General features: G+C 41.5%; 1 protein-coding gene across 1 annotated transcript in view; it reads right to left on the reverse strand.

Annotated features, from left to right (window-relative positions):
- The window catches only part of LOC132659145 (uncharacterized), a 546,989-nt gene extending 534,244 nt beyond the window's left edge, over positions 1–12,745 (reverse strand). Inside the window, exon 1 of the mRNA XM_060408977.1 lies at positions 11,741–12,745. The gene's annotated coding sequence lies outside the window, so the exon portion shown is untranslated. The remainder of the gene's footprint in view (positions 1–11,740) is intronic.
- Positions 12,746–12,960: the final 215 nt, after the last annotated feature.

The following is a 12,960-nucleotide window of genomic DNA, read 5'->3' on the forward strand; positions in this document are numbered from 1 at the left end:
ATTGTTTCCATTCCTGAAAGAAATACATTTCTCTCTCCCAACCCCAGCAGGTGAGTCCACAAACTTCCTCCACAGCCCTGACTGTTGCTTTGATGGGTCAGTGTAGTGTATGTGCATGTTGCTTTTCAACATATGTTTGGGGGAAGAATCAAAGCTAATTTCAGTGTGTGAAAAGCGAGCAGATTCCATTAGTGATTGTGACTTCCCTTCAAAGTGATAAGGCTGCTGGATGCAGGTTCTCAAAACTGAATGTCCAAATGGGAATTTACGATGTAGAGCTTGTTTTATCAACCGTAGGCTTCAACACACATACAAAGGGAGACAGACATAATTTTTTTTCCCTTAGCAGAAATGTAAAAAGTTAACCCAGAGAACCATTTGTGCATGCTTTTCTCACTCCCCAGCCCCCTCCAACCCACCCACCTCATTTTTCCCTCTTCAAACAGGTTAGGGTGGAGAAGGGGGTCGTTGAGGCCATCATTTCTGATTTTCATGTTGATGGATCTGAGACAATACACATTCAGTGAACCCACACTAGCTCTTCTGCAAATGACCACAGGAAAATCCCAGAAGGAATTCAAGTGGGACTCGACCACAGCCTGATTCTCTGAATTGTCCTCATAACATCTATATCTGGTAGTATTCTTCATTATCTTGGTCTCAAAGCCCACAAACTCATTTCTCATCTTTATGGAAAGCAAGCCCAATGAGAGCTTTGGACAAGGTTTGGTCAGTGGTAGTTCATGGTTGTCATCACATTTAAGATGCACCTGATCCATAAACATACATAGATAGATAGACTACTCAGAGGTCCAAAAGGTGGGGGGGTGGGGCGGGCGGGGAATGGCATGCACTGCTAAACTCTATTAGGACGCAGCACACTTTACAAGAAAGTTTGTTATGAAACAGCATGTGGTATTTCCACCTATAAAACTGGGTGGCCTCTATTTAATGATATGTGATTTTTTTTTCAAGACAAGATTTACATTATTCCAAATATGAAGAGCTCATAGCTGGGCCCACCAGTTTCATTAAAAAAAAAAAAAAAAGTTGGGATTCATGCCAGTTCAACACGATCTCAGGCAGAGTAACAATACACCTCCTTGTTCCAGGTCCAGGAAAAGAAAACCAGAGAGTGATACTGGAACCCCTCCTTGTTTGATCTGGCCCCGTATTCCTTTGCAGCCATTGTCTGCTGTGTGTTCAGCATGGGCGGTGATGATCAATGGAAGATACAAAGACAAAGAACGAAGTAAAAGATAACTTATGTTTACCATGTGCTGGGCACAGCTGATTATCTCTTTCAATCCTCAGAGTTACCCTATGAGGTAAAGATCCCAGTACCCACTTCAGTTCAGTTCAGTTGCTCATGTCCGATTCTGTGCGACCCTACAGACTGCAGCATGCCAAGCTTCCCTGTCCATCACTAATTCCCGGAGCTTGCTCAAACTCATGGCAATTGAGTCAGTGATGCCATCCAACCATCCCATCCTTTGTCGCCCCCTTCTCCTCCCGCCTTCAATCTTGCTCAGCATCAGGGTCTTTTCTAATGAATCATTTCTTTGTATCAGGTGGCCAAAGAATTGGAGTTTCAGCATCTGTCCTTCCGATGAATACTCAAGACTGATCTCCTTTAGGATGGACTGGTTTGATCTCCTTGCAGTCCAAGGAACTCTCAAGAGTCTTCTCCAATGCTTTACAAATGATCAAATGGAAGCACGAAGTCTTGCCCACAATCTCATAGTTGGAGACTGTGGGTCTAGGAATAAACTCAGACCTCAGCCCATCTGATTCCGAAGCCTACGTTCCAGAAGACTGGAGAAATGGTTTCCAGACTGTGTCCCAGCATTTTAGAGGCTCCTCAAATTTGATTTGAATTTTCAAATATCTTTTGAAATACTTTAAGACTAGAACAAAACACAGGAGGTTCATTCAAGTATTATATACTCAATGAGAACTTTTCGGAGACTCCCAGGATATGGACTGGTTTAACTGCTGGCTGACTTTGTAACAGAACACATTCATATAATTTAACATGTAAAGTACATGTATACTACTAAAATGATGCCTTTTATCAATTTCACATATTGAATTTGTACAGAATTTGTATCGGTTAAAAAAAAAAATAAAAAGGCTTGACCATCCCTGCTGTAGGGCATGCAATCTCAAGGAGAGGGTGACAATGCATTGTTTTTGAGGGCCCACAATCTTAGCTACTGCAAGACTTTTTCCCGCCTTCCCGAGGATCATAGTATTTACATAAACAAGTATCCAGTATTTTTGCTATATTAAATTTTCATAGGGAGAAGGGGATTAGGAAAAAGTCTAAAAAGTTCTTTATGGAGGAGACAATGAAAAAAAGGTTGAAAAATACTGCTCTAGGGTATTAAGAATTTCAGAGTTTGAAACAGAAAAGAGCAATAGCTTGGTCCTTACTCAGCTTGAGCAGCCTATGTAATGTGAATTGTAACTCTGTGAGGAGTTCTCCTTGGAGAATAAGCCTGGCTTGCTTGCAACCCAAAGATTTGCTCCCCGTAAAAGGCTTTTATGAGCTTCAATCCCTTTGCTTCTGCGAGGAATCTTAGCAACTTGAGCCAGCCCCCTCATTTTGCAGAAGGAAAAACTGAGGTCCAGAGAAGCAAAAGGTTTGTCCCAAGATGTAGTACTATTTGTGGCAGTCTGAATTCAAACCCAGAACAGCACCTTGCATTAGTAGGTGTCCAAATAGTGTTTGGTTACATGAGTGAGGGAAGGGAAAAAGGACTTTGATAAAGAGATTTCGTTGAAAAGATCAGGTACAAGAATTTTTTAAACCAAAAAAATAGGAGTAGACTGCCTACTTTACACCACCTATTGATAGGGAAGAAGAGAGAGAGGGAGAAAAAGAAAAAAAAGAAAAGAATCTCACCACCTAAATTTGCCTGGGAGTTGGAGACCTCTAAAAGAAACGTTCCACCCGCTCAGCCCCAGCTGAAGCAGAACAGTGTCAGGAGCCAAAATAAGTGAGTCCTTCCTCCAGCTGAACCAACCGCACATCTTTCCTTTGCTTGTTTGTTTTCTTTCTTTAAAGCTCTTACAATACTCCTAGCATACTACCATCTGCTGAAGCGGGATGAACAGGTAGCTTTAAAATGATGATAGCTCTGGGAAATGATAATCACTAGGTCATAGAAAGCGGCACTGCAGTGCATAAATAAGATAAGTAAAAGTGCTGAGGACGGCATGTTTGCTTTAATAAAATGTGGTTTCCCTTTGTGTGGAGAATGCCTTTCTCAAATGCCTGGGGAGAGAGGCTGAACTATAGACCAGAAACACACAGCCGGTCCCAGAATCTGGCAATGAGGGTGGGATCAGAGGGGAGAGGAATGAAATATGACTTACTGAGACACAAAAGAAAGGGAGTTGGACCAGAGCCTTTGTGTTGAATTGCTGAAGCAATGGAATGAGATCAGAACTTCCAGGTCTAATTCCAAAGCTCCCTTTGGTGGAGGCAATAACGCTGCACTGGAAAGAGTGAGGGCTTGGGTTACAGCATAGCTCTCCTTGAACTATGTGACCTTGGGAAACACCATCTCTTGTATTTTGATTTTTCTCTTTTATGAAAAGGGGATACTATCTCACAGGGTTATCGAAAGTTTTATATTAGAGGTTGTACACAAAGCACCAGCCACAATACCTGACATACCTTTGGCATTTAATAAATAAATGGTAGTAATGATGAGCAGGATGTAGCTAATGCAAGATGATACAAGAGGTGACAATGATGAGAATAAGGAAGCTGATGCACAGGCCTTTTCTAGAAAGCAGCTACAAATACACACCGAGTCCTAAAGATCACAAGTAGCTTAGGAAAGACCATCACCTGTTAGAAATGACATTGGGAAGCGTAATTCATACAGTGAGCATTCCCTGTGCAAAGTATTTCAGTGAGCAAGAACTACATCTTGAAAACATGAGCAACTTCTGAATTTTTGCGAGAGATCATCTTACTTGGACTTTCTACAAAGCATTTTCACTGATGTTCTCTCATTTTAACCCCATACCAGCAATGTGAGGTTGTGAGGACAAGCGTAAGATACCCATTTAACAGATGAGAAAACCAGAGGCCTCAAGAGGTTGTAGTCATTTAGTTACTAGCTCAGTGTTGCAGAGAGGTGGTGCAACAATCTAGACTGCCTAGATTGTCTAGACCCCCTAGGTTGTCTAGGGGGGTCTTGACAATCTAGACCACAAGCCTGGTTGTCTGCTTCCCATCCCCATGGTACGCTGAGCTGACTACTTAAACATTCCCACCTGGAAACAAGCATGGAACTCATGCAGGTCTGGCACAGTTGTGCCCTGTCTGCTCTCTGCATCCTAATGTGCAGTCATCTAGCCTCTGCCTGACTCCTTTCATCTGAGTCAGCACAGTACTCTCCTCAGTCATCTAACTAGCTCTGTGTTCTCCACTCCTGATCCAAAATAGAAAATCCAGAAGAAGAATCTTTTCCTTTGGAAACTAATACCATGAGATGTCCATCAAACCATACACATAAATGGTATCATCTAACCATTGTGTGATTTTTAGTGGAGCAAGCCTGAAAAAGCTCTGGAAGGCTTTGCTCTACCCGGTGGACAGAACAGAGCTGACTGTGTCTGCAAGGTACCATCACTTGCTGGGGATACTCTCTTTCTCTACCCTCAGATGCAACTCTGATCATATAACTGACGTAGCCTCCTCCTCACAACAGTCTTACGATGAAGATGGGGCAGTTGGGGAAACTGAAAAATCAGAAGTAGGGCAAAATATGTAGAAACACACAACTCAGCTGGAAAACCATGTCTTAAACACAGATTTCCTCACTCCAGTCCCATGTTCTTTGAACTATACCAAAGTATAGTACTGTCGTCATCAATTGGAAATCTTTTGATGACAAATAATAGAAAATCCAGTCCAAATCTTCTTAAACAAAAAAAGTTAATTTTTTCTTTTCTCTCTCCCCCCTAGTTTTTCCTTTTGTGTTGTTGTTGCTGTTATTTTTTTAAAATAACTAAATAGTTCAGGGATAAGAATTGTTGCAAAACTCAGGTTAAAGTCTGAGTTGGCTCCCTCCATGTGGTGGTGCTCTAGCAAGTACAAGATCTCTTCCCATGGTAGAGGCAGTTTCATTCCTCAAATCCTTACAGGGCCATCCTCCATGGGAATTGTCTCGGCAATTCCATAGGGTGGTGAGCTTCACTCTGATTGGACTAGCTTAATCATGTGTCCATCCCTGAACCAATCATAATAGGTGGAAGGAAAGGATATTTTGGTTAGTTTAGGCTAATCAGAGCCCACCATCAGGGTCAGAAGTGAGGTCAGTCCAACTCAGTCTACATGAATGACTATGGTGAAGAGGTACTTTTCCAAAGGAAATTCAAGGTGCTGTTATCAGGAAAGAGAGGCAATGGAATCTGGGCAGGAACCCCACAATGACATCCAGTCTTTTATTCTACAGATATTCTTTGAACTCCTTGTTGTTGTTGTTCAGTAGCTAAGTTGTGTCCAACTCTGCAAGCCCATGGACTGCAGCACACCAGGCTTCCCTGTCCTCCACTTTCTCCTGGACTTTGCTCAAACTCATGTCCATTGAGTCAATAATAACACCCAATCATCTCATTCTCTGTCATGCTCTCCTCCTTCTGCCTTCAGTCTTTTCCAGCATGAGGGTCTTTTCCAAAGAGTTGGCTCTTTGTATCAGGTGGCCAAAGTATTGGAGCTTCAGTATCAGTTCTTCCAATGCATATTCAGGGTTGATTTCCTTTAGGATTGACTGGTTAGATCTCCTTGCAGTCCAAGGGTCAAGAGTCTTCTCCAACACCACAATCCAAAAGCATCAATTCTTCAGCGCTCAGCCTTTTTTATGGTCCAACTCTCATATCCATACATGACTACTGGAAAAACCACAGCTTTGACTATGAACTACAAACTACAAACCTTTATTGGCAAAGTGATGCCTCTGCTTTTTAATACACTGTCTAGGTTTGTCATAGCTTTCCTTCCAAAGAGCAAGTTCCTCCTAATTTCATGGCTACAGTCACTGTCTGTGGTGATTTCGGAGCCTAAGAAAATAAAACCTGTCACTGTTTCCACTTTTTACCCTTCTTTTGATTTCCTATTGTATGCCAATTGCAGGCAAGAGGCAAAAAATTAATAAAACAATGTCTAAGCGGAACTCAGTCGAGCGTATCTGGACCCAATCGTCAACTACTTCCCCATTTTAATCTCTAACTCACCCAAAGCACTCTTCTGTCCAGAGCTTAAGCCAGGCTGTTGAAAGGCCCGGCAGGGTGGTGAGTTCAAATTGTTTTCTATTTGCAAGGCAACTAAAACCCTAGAGTCAGGTCACAGCAAGAAGAGCAGTTACAGTGTAGCAGTTAAGAGTTACAGGTTCTGGAGTCTGACAATTTGAGTTTGAATCTTGAGTTGGCCACTCCCAAATTGTATGACCTTGCAAGGTGTTTGACCTCTCTAGGCTTCAGGTTCTTTACCTGTAAAATGGGGATAATTGCAGTCACCTATAATTATGAGACGAGATGGTTGCATGACCAACTCAATGGACATGAGTTTGAGCAAACTCCGAGAGCTAGCGAAGGACAGGAAAGCCTGGTGCACTACCGTTCATGGGGTCGAAAAGAGTCAGACATGGCTTACTGACTGAACAATAGTCACCTAAGGATGTCTGGATTTGATCCTTGAGTCAGGAAGATCCCCTGGAGAAGGGAATGACTACCTGCTCCAGTGTTCTTGCCTGGAAAATTCCATGGACAGAGGAGTCTGGTGGGCTACAGTCCATGGGGTCACAGAGTTGGATACAACTGGGCAATTAATACTTTCACTTTCAAGGATATTTGGAGAGCCAAATGAGTTAATACAGAGGTCAGCTAACTTTTCCTACACAGGGCCAGACAGTAAATATTTCAGGCATTGTGGCCCATGCAGTCCTGTGGCAACCTCTCTACCCTGCTATCACAGTGTGAAAACAGCAATGGATGATATATGACCAAATGGCAGTGCTTACAATCACGTGACACCAAGTAAGAGCTCAAGGAGAGCTCAACACATTTATAGCAAATAGCGCTTAACTGTGTTTATTATTTTCTTTCCACACTGTCCCTCTCTCTCAATGGCCACTACACACCCTTTCTTGACTACATGGATTGTAGATATGTTATTTCACACATACACACATTAGCGATTTGTCTTTATTTATTGACTTAGTGACAAAGATCTCTACTCTTCTAATTGGATTACTCATCACATTGTTAAATTGTTCTGTCCCTATGCCTTCAGAAGGAAATAGCAAAAACCTTGGCATGTTGTAGATGATCCAGTGCTAGGGTGATTCATAGCCAGCAAAGAATAATAACTGTTATTATTTGCTATAAACAACCTCTCAGCCTCATTAGTGAATGCTCACTTGCAGACATTCCCATCAAAACGATTTTCTTATGTTACAGGACAGCCCTCAAGTTTCCTCCTCTACAACCAGACTCCAGGTCCAGAAATCACTGCTCAGATTTCACGGTGCTCAGTCACGCTGAGCGGTCTCAAGAGACCAAAAAAAACAACACTGGAGTTAAAAGTTAATTCTTCCTGCTGGGTTAATAATTAGGTAAAACCCATTTGAAGTAAGGAGAAATCAGTGTGTCTGGAGTTCAAAATGAATTAGTGAGGAAGGAGGCAAAATAAGGAATTACAGAGTTAGAATGGAACTGCCAAGAACTCCACCTTCTGCTGGGTGGGAAAGGAGAGATGACAAGGAAACCCATTCAGGAACTTCAACTTTTATAATCAGCAAGGAATCCCCAAACTCAGATGCAGATCCCTGTCTGTGAGAAGGCTTTTTAGCTAATCCAAATGAATAACTCTGCTGTTTATTGGTGAGACAGACAACCACTTAAAACATGATAAATTATAAAATGTCTCCCTGTTAGCACTTCTGCTGGCAGCCTAACTCACTTTATTTTGCACCAAGGCATCTTCCCTTTAATTCAGCATCTTCCCACAAGTTCGTATGTTAAAGGAGAAACTCTACATATCATTTATACATTTTGTTTGGATGGTTGTGACCCCCAGTCAATATGCACATTACCCAGAATGCCAAGTGACAACCACGGGAAAAACAAGAAGCAAAAGAAAAGCTCACACTTCTCTGCTTACTAACTCAAAAGCACAATGCCATACTCTACATCTTTCAGTAGAAAGGTTCATAGGTGAGCTCATTTATGGCTCATAATTTTGTTACCAGGAAAGGAATCAGTGGAGTTGGAAATATTCCACATATTTGGCAAAACTGTATCGACATCATGCAGAATAAAGAAGCTCCCATCCATTGCACTGCCTTGTACAGACCTAGACATATACCCGAAGGCACTCAGTGTAATTAGTTGGAAATATACCAAGGCCAAGATTACATTCATAAAGGGTGAAATGCCACAGATTCATTGGTCATGCTGCTGGTGCCACCTACAGCCAGTTAACCTAGGAGTTGCACACTCAATTAGCCACACGATCCATAGTCCTTCTCTGTACTCTTTCTACAAGGAGAACTCCTGGCATCACTTGAACACACACAGCCTCTGCCATCCACCCATTTCCCCAGGACTAGGGTTGAGAATTTGAGTGGAAGGAACTAAAATCCTGATGAGCCTAGAGAAAAATCTCATAGGTGTTAAAGTAAGAAAGGGTCAAGTTCGATTTTCAGAGCTGCCCTTACTAACTGTAGGACTCTGATCAAGTTACCTGTCTCGTTTCTTCACCTGTAAAACAATGATAATACCTCCTTTCTAGTATTGCTATAAGAATTACAGAAATATATGTTAAGTATTTAATATGTGTTAAGGTTTCAATAGATAATATTTTCCTGGAAATACAAGTTATACGGGCCTGAAGCACAATTCCTCCAGCCTTGCTGTCTGTTCCTCCCTATGTTGGCACATCTTGTGGTCATCTCAGGAAACACAGGAAAGGCCAGGATGCATAATACACAAGAAGAAGAAAGAGAAGGGCAAATAAAAGCAGAGAATGAGGGCCAACAGCAGCAACTCATACTGAAAGTGCTTACACAGTACCAGGAATTGTTCTAAGCTGTTCATATTTATTAACTCAATTCATATGCATAACATCTCTATAGAGTGGTACCATAGTTATCCCCATTGCACAGATAAGAAAAACGAGGCACCAAGCAAGGAGTATGGGATTTGCTCAAGATTACATTGCTAGTAAGTGTCAGAGCCAGGATGCAAACCCAGACAGAATGGCTCCAGGGTGTGCGCTAGTGGCTACTGCTATAAGACCCAAAGAAGCAACTCACGATATCAGAGAGCTCTCAACTAAAGACAGCAGAGCGCTCAAAGTGATAGGTATGCCTATCACTTTCCTAGAGGCACTACAATGTCATTTTGAACAGAAAACAAGAAATCCAGGGGCTTAAAAATACTCTCTGACATGAAAAATTCAGAAAGGGCTGTGGTGGTACAGCCACTAGTTCAAAAAAATGGTGCCCAAGCAAGCCTGTGCCTGCTGCAGTCTGCATCTCATCCGGCCAACCAATTCCAAATCACGGGGGAAGTGAGGACGCTTAGAAGCACACTGGTTCCTGCCTTCCCTTCCATGCCCTCTTTGGTCTTTAGAATCAATCAGACGAATGGCTGAGTGTCCTTATTGTTTGAGTGGTACCTTTGAATATTGAAGGAGATATATGGAAGTGACAGGTGAAGGCATCTTCATTGTCTAATCTCTGACACTTGAAATCTCTGTCAGGCAACCTGTGACAGGCAAAAACCAAGAGGGAGACTTGGTTCAGATGTCATATTCTTCAGGTTTCCTCCCAGAGAGGATTTGTTGATGTTACAGGTATAGGAGGTTAAAAGCAAACATATTTCCATGTGTTTAGCAACCTCCCAAGCTAAAAAGCCCCTAAGAATTTAAATTTACTCTAAGGTTCACAAGCTACAACCAAAATGCTAGCTTCTGTCCCAGTTGTATGGTACAAATAATATGGATCCAAAAAGCACAAAGAGATTGAGAATGGGAAACTCCAGAAGTAGCACAGAAGCAATGTCTCACAGATGGGAATAACCAGGAGAACCTTAAAGGAGTTGACCATTAAGGTCCAACTTTTGTTTCCTCCCCAGGACAAGAATAGAATGAATGGAACTGTGTGGGAAAAGCCAGTATATAGGCCTCCCTACTGCAGTACTGGTGGGAATCACTCAAGAAGGGAGTTTGAAGGAGGGGAGGGGATTCTGTTAGATGACAGAAGGACCAGAATCAGCTTGGTTATTCTCCTCCTAATTTTGCATGCTCCAAGTCCTTGGTGGTCTTCACAAAGTTCAAAGTGAATTCTCAGTACATCAGTGAGCCAAAGCTTGATACTTGGGATTCTTGTATATCTCCAAATTCATCTCAGAACTGTAAGACTGACCCAGGTTAAAGGTTCTGGGAATGTCACTAGGCATCTCTAACAGGTTCGGTGAGACCAAGAGCTGAGAAAGCCATGGTAAGCAAACCAGTCATTTTGAATTTTAGATTCCAGGCAATTCAAAGTCAATTGCTAAGGGCAGCCTAAGAAAAGAAGCTTATTTGTGTGGATTAAGTGCTAACCACCTTCTTCCTCTCACTCACTCACTCTCATTTTCTCTCATCCTTCTTCCCTCTTTCTCCCTCTCTACTTGCTTTAGGGGAGCAGTTATGCAGTCAGCAGCCCTTTAGAGAGGCCCATGTGGCAAAGAACGGAAGCCTTCTGCCAAATGGCTCCTGCCAACAGTGACTGAACTTAGAAATAAGATTTTTCCAGCCCCAGTCAAGTCTTTAGCTTTGCAACTTTCTCTGACAGCTTCTCTGCAAAACCCCATGAGAGAGTCTGAGCCAGAACCATCCATCTAAGTTAGCTCCCAAATTCCTGACCCTTGGAATGTTTGTGAGATAACAAATGTTTCTGGTTTTAAGTTACTAAGTGTTCGAGTAATTTATTATACAACAATAGATAACTAATACAAATACTTGCTTAAGTCCTATAGCTGAAAGAGTGGTATGTCTGTTTCCCAAACCTATGCCCTTGCCAGTGCCCCTTTATGCCAAGTCTATAGCAGTTCTCTGCTCCATAACTAATTGCTTCTGTTATGGTTTTGAGAGAAAGAGAAACACAATCAAGCTAGCTCAAGTACAGTGGGGATTCCTTAGAAGGAAGCACTAAGCAAATCATAGACCTCCAAGGATAGGAAACAAAGTACAAAGTTCTGCTTTTAACAAGAAGTGAGAGTGTAACAACTTTTCCTCCCATAAATAACATCTATAAATGGTGGAAGAAAAATATAAAGCCTGGAGGGCTCCAGGAACTCAAAAAAAAAAAAAAGTAGGCATATTTTGGAAGGCAATCAAAAATTATAGCAAGAAATCAACACTAAGTGAGCTCCAGTTTTTTCCGGCATGTCCTGAAGGCAGCCAGAATCGTGGCCAAAGTGGCATGTTTGAAATTTAAAAAAAAAAAAAAGTCTGCTACTATTCTGGCTGGAAGAACCACCCGAAAAAAAGCCCAGGGATATCGGACAACCAGAGAGCAGAGGGAGAAGAGAGTCAGGAAAGAAGAAAGTAAATTTTGTGCTTAAATTCAGCCTGTCTCTGCTTGACCCCTAAACCATTCACTGGTGGGTCAAATGGAAATCAGCTAGCGGTTAAGACTTAAAGAACTGATCTCAGGTCTGAAATTCCACTCACCATAGACATTGCAGTTTTCCGTTTCAATCAAACGAAGTTCGTTGGCCACTAAAATAAAATATCAACACTCCTTAGGGCAATATAACAAAATCCAGAGTCTCTCCATGATAACATTCACAATATCCAGGATATAATGTAAAAAATATTCAACATATGATTGAATCTAAAGGGAATGTAAATGATAGATGCCAACCTCAATATGGTCCTTATTTTGGTTTACAAAAAAAGTATTTCAAAATAGCTATTATAAATATATTCAAGGAAGTCAAGGAAAATACACTCACAGTGAATGAAAGAAACTTCAGCAGAGAAACAGAAAATGTAAAAATGTAACAAATGGAAATTTTAGAACAACAACAACAACAAATCTGAAATTTTAAATTCAACTGATGGGCCTAAATGGTAAAACAAAGATGAAAAGTAAAAGTGAATTTTATTTATTTTTTTTTTAATTTTTTTTTAGTTTTTTATTTTTTAAATTTTAAAATCTTTAATTCTTACATGCATTCCCAAACATGAACCCCCCTCCCACCTCCCTCCCCATAACATCTTTCTGGGTCATCCCCATGCACCAGCCCCAAGCATGCTGCATCCTGCGTCAGACATAGACTGGTGATTCAATTCACATGATAGTATACATGTTAGAATGTCATTCTCCCAAATCATCCCACCCTCTCCCTCTCCCTCTGAGTCCAAAAGTCCGTTATACACATCTGTGTCTCTTTCCCTGTCTTGCATACAGGGTCGTCATTGCCATCTTCCTAAATTCCATATATATGTGTTAGTATACTGTATTGGTGTTTTTCTTTCTGGCTTACTTCACTCTGTATAATCGGCTCCAGTTTCATCCATCTCATCAGAACTGATTCAAATGAATTCTTTTTAACGGCTGAGTAATACTCCATTGTGTATATGTACCACAGCTTTCTTATCCATTCATCTGCTGATGGACATCTAGGTTGTTTCCATGTCCTGGCTATTATAAACAGTGCTGCGATGAACATTGGGGTACATGTGTCTCTTTCAATTCTGGTTTCCTCGGTGTGTATGCCCAGAAGTGGGATTGCTGGGTCATAAGGTAGTTCTATTTGCAATTTTTAAGGAATCTCCACACTGTTTTCCATAGTGGCTGTACTAGTTTGCATTCCCACCAACAGTGTAGGAGGGTTCCCTTTTCTCCACACCCTCTCCAGCATTTATTGCTTGCAGATTTTTGGATC

The sequence above is a fragment of the Ovis aries genome, chromosome 2 (genome assembly GCF_016772045.2).
Source record: "Ovis aries strain OAR_USU_Benz2616 breed Rambouillet chromosome 2, ARS-UI_Ramb_v3.0, whole genome shotgun sequence".
In the NCBI taxonomy this organism is placed as follows: Eukaryota; Metazoa; Chordata; class Mammalia; order Artiodactyla; family Bovidae; genus Ovis; species Ovis aries.